Raw genomic sequence first — 4,612 nt, 5'->3', positions numbered from 1 at the left:
TGTGCTCCAGCGGCGCGGCGGCAGCAGGAGGCCCCATTAGCTAAAGTGGTGCTTCAGGTTAAGAACAGTTTCAGGTTAAGTACGGACCTCCGGAACGAATTAAGTACTTAACCAGAGGTACCACTGTATCCAGCTTTTTGACTTAAGGAGCAAGACTGGAGACACAGGAACCCACCTTATCCTTGAAAAATGGGGCTCAAGGTATGGCAAGAATTAGGTTCAGTTTATATTTTAATCTGAATCTACCTGGCTTTCACATTTCAAAACAATATATGAACTGGAACATGACAATATTTCTCCAAGCAAGAAAAAGGAGTATATGTGCGCACCAAGAATCATGAAAATAGTATACGAAGTGCGTTGAAGGGGAAATTGCTTGCAAAACTGTGCAAACTAGGCAACACTGTACACAATAATGAGTATATTAGAATAAATGCACATTAAAGTACAGACAAATATTCATGAGTATTTTTTTCCCCATGCATACTGATTCAGAAATGTGGCAAATTGATCTGAAAATTGTAAAAATGAATAAAAAGGAGACAAACCCAAATTGACCAACTTCTCCATCTTTAGGATAATCAGCGGAGTTTTTAAAGGCTGGTGTTGTCTTGTGTTTTTAATATTTTGTTGGGAGCCGCCCAGAGCGGCTGGGGCAACCCAATCAGATGGGCAGCATATTATTATTATTATTATTATTATTATTATTATTATTATTATTATTATTATCATCATTAGTCTTTTCCCCTAGAATGGAGTGCGAAACTGAGACAATACAAATTAATCAATGTAAAAGTGAATCAAATCGATTTCTTTTCTAATAACTGGACCCTGAAAGCTCCCAAATTTAAATGAGAACTTTAAATCCAGCACATTATTACTGTAAAATAAACCGAAGAAAATATATTGGCTCCTATTTCCCTTGACAACAAAAGCAGCCACCTCCAGAACAGGATCGTAGCAGCCTCTCTGTAGTCAAAGCACTAGGCAGGAGGTGATGTTCTGGAGTGCAAAGCAAGAAGTCATTCTCTCTCTCAAACCGCCCCCCCCCCCAATACTCGCCAACCCGGTAGAACTGAAAGATAGTGGAGAGACCAAGAGAATGTAATTATACATGCTGGAATGTAGCCAAGCTGCTGTGACTGTTAGAACAACCCTCCTGTTTCAAAACATGCCACAGAATCCTTAATAACCATATTTTGTAAGGCCTGGATTTATATGATAGACAAAGGGAAGCTATAAAAATGCTCATTATTTTCAAAAGCATCAGGGCTACTGTCTGCATATTCCAAACAGGGGTGTGTGTGTGAAGGGGGAGTTATATTTTGTGGATTAAACTCATTTATTATTATTATTATTATTATTATTATTATTATTATTATTATTATCATTATTAAACACTTTATGGGGGTTCTGCTCCAATGGAAATATTCCAGATTTTCCTCCAAAATATGTCTGTATTTTAGCACACACACACACACACACACACACACACACACACCCTGCTATTGAAAACAGGGAAATATTTTGTTCTTCCCAAGGACATTTTGGCTGAAAATTATATTAGAATTTTTTAAACACACAGAGGACTTATTTATTTTAAAACTAGCTGTAGAAAGGTTAGTGGTTCACGGACCAACTTTCCAAGGGGGAATGGGCATTATTTTGTAAACGCAAGCTGCAGCTCTTATCGTAAGACAGAAGAGAGGCTAGGTGCCAACCTTGTAACTGTTCCCTTGAAAAAGAGATGGATCCCTAGCAATTATTTATCTCGTGACTCTGAAGAGCATCACCAACTGATTTCTGATCGAGGTACTGTTGAAAGCACAAGAGCAGGCTAGGTCAGTTTCTTCTGGTCAGCTGGCAACACTGCTGATCACAGCAGTACTGCAATTGCACTTGATCACAAATACGTCAATGCCATGGTAAAAAAAACCCAACTGCTTATTTTGGAGCATTCCCACTAGTTTGTGGGAAGTATTCGCCAAGCGGACAAATTGTCTGATCCACAGTCCCGCTTGGGTTCGTTTTCTTCTGATTTTCATTGGTGACGTTCTTCTTTATACAACTTTATACTTTAAACTGCCCTGTGATCCTTGGATGAATAACAGTAAATAATAATAATAATAATAATAATAATAATAATAATAATAATAATACTTTTAAAAAAATTCCTCCCATTAGCTTCAGTGGGGCTGGGGAATATTTATTTATGTATAAAAAATATTTATATACCGCTGTGTCCTAAAAGAATCAAAGCAGCTTACAGCAATCAGACATAAAACCAGGCTTTTTCCCCTAGCTGGAACTCACCAGGGCTCACATCTGGCATATCTCAGATGGAAACCATTCCCATTAGAAGAGAACAAGGGGAAATTCTGGCACCTCTTTTTCTAGAAAAATAGCACTGCATAAGACCATACGAAAGCTAAAAGCAGACACCAGTTAACCATTGTCAACAAATGAATCTTGAAAAGTTGAAAATTGTTGAGGAGTTAGACCCTCGCATCTTTCATATCTTCCGGCAAGTAGGCAACCAGGTAACCTCTTACCAGCTCAGGGTCTCAGGGTATCAGGTCAGATACTGATGTTATGCTCATAAAGTGAGTTGTTGCAGGAGGGATAAAAACCTTTGATTATTCAGGGCTATTTCAGGGGTTCGGAGACATGGGTGGCGCTGTGGTCTAAACCACTGAGCCTCTTGGGCTGACCGATCAGAAGGGTGGTGGTTCAAATCCCTGCGATGGAGTGAGCTCCCATTGCTCTGTCCCAGCTCCTGCCAACCAAGCAGTTCAAAAGCACACCAGTGCAAGTAGATAAATAGGTACCGCTGCGGCGGGAAGGTAAACGGCGTTTCCGTGCACTCTGGTGTCCATCACCGCGTCCCGTTGCGCCAGAAGCGGTTTAGTCATGCTGGCCACATGGCCCGGAAAGCTATCTGTGGACAAACGCCGGCTCCTTTGGCCTGAAAGCCAGATGAGTGCCATGACCCCATAGTCGCCTTTGACTGGACTTAACCACCCAGGGGTCCTTTACCTTTTACCTTATTTCAGGGACTCTCATGGATCTGGTTGAACCAAAGTACATCTTGCTCCGATTCAGGCCACAAATGTTAGCAAATTTAATATGGGGGCATCTCAAATTCACAGCCTAAGAACATGTTACCAAAGTAGTATAATGGTATTAAGGTGCAGGCCACACACCTGCGTTTCTGATGACACCCCCAAACATCTTGTAAGAATTAAGCTATTTTTGTTAATAATAATAAAAAAGAATTAGGCTGGGTACCAATAATTGCTTTTAGGCATTGTCACCTATGGGAGACACACCCATCTCTTGCTTTTTTTTAAAAACAATGTAATTTTTATTCAATTTCCAATTTTTTAACAAGCGGACTTCGAATTAAATAGTTACATTGATTCAACAGATTTCATGACACCTTCAACTCTCTGGGACAATCTGTTCCCACCCTCAGAAACCAACGGGCTCCCTGGCAAAGTTGCAAGGAGCCAGCTGGGCTCCAGACTCACAGTTCAGGATCTTTCAAGGTACCAATAAAATACGATATTCACACGATACTTTTGGATGAGAGTGGTTCACGGGTGTCAACCCGTGCAAGGACGGCTACAACTCCTTATCTTTATCTGGCCAGAAAACAGAAGAAAACAGAAGATCATGGCGAGACCTGCACAACCAAATCAAATCCAACTCTCCTCTAAATGTGAGGATCAGTTGCCCTCAGTCAGCGTGAGTCCAGTGAAGCTGATGATATTAAACCAATTTACGTTATTGGAGTATTCGGCCCCCCAAGTATCTAGTTTGTGTTTATAGCAAATGATTTACCAATGAGCTACAGATTGAGAGGTTTTTTTCCATGGCTGAAATTATCCAGTGAATGATTCTGAACAATGAGTTGATGTGAGGGAACGGCCTCAGAGACAATCAACAAGCAGAGAGGAGGCAGGAAGCTGTTGGATAAATGGTATAATGAATTATGAATTACCCACCTAGCTGGATTGTTTAACCATGAGTCCAATTCAATTCGACAAAGTACTTAAGCAAACGTGTCATATTAGGAGTCGGGCGAGGATCTGCTCCAATGTCCAGCTCTCGGTAACTTTGCTTATTCGTCATTTCCATGCGCGTTAAACTCAGCCCCACCCAGAAAAATATTAATAAAATGCCCCACGCTTAACTCTTTTTTCACACTGCCCTAAATGCACGTCTAAATAAACCTCTTAACATCCCCACTATATTGTGCAATGAACGTTTTCCTGTACGCTAGAGTGATTCCTGCTCTCTCTCTCTCTCTCTCTCTTTTTTTACCAAACACAATCCCCATGAAATACTGTGGTAAACATTTCACAGAATACTACAGCAAACACTCTTCCCATTATCAGATTAGCCATTTCACTGAGCACCACATTAAGCACACGTTTAAATACTGAGAAAAGACATACAGCCTCTTCTTTCGACTGCGCCTCGTTACCCTCCCTAAATCCATATTTCTTGATGTGGGGTTGACCGGCCTTCGCGCCCCCCCCCCCTTCGCCATGCATGCAAGCAAACAATTGCCCAAGGAAGACCCCCACCCACAATATCCTCCTCCCCG

The 4,612-nt window shown here is 41.1% G+C and overlaps 1 long non-coding RNA gene across 1 annotated transcript; it reads right to left on the bottom strand.

The window, feature by feature from the left end:
• Positions 1 to 908: 908 nt before the first annotated feature.
• On the bottom strand, positions 909 to 4,131 carry LOC310763618. The gene is made up of 3 exons (XR_014548725.1): positions 4,008 to 4,131; positions 2,314 to 2,393; positions 909 to 1,002 (listed from the first exon to the last, which is right to left on the bottom strand). It is a non-coding gene; the product is annotated as an uncharacterized lncRNA (long non-coding RNA).
• Positions 4,132 to 4,612: the final 481 nt, after the last annotated feature.

This window comes from Podarcis filfolensis, assembly GCF_964270895.1.
Source record: "Podarcis filfolensis genome assembly, chromosome: 5".
Classification (NCBI taxonomy): domain Eukaryota; kingdom Metazoa; phylum Chordata; class Lepidosauria; order Squamata; family Lacertidae; genus Podarcis; species Podarcis filfolensis.
The sequence above is the reverse complement of the archived record's forward strand: the minus strand, read 5'-3'. Positions and strand labels throughout refer to the sequence as shown.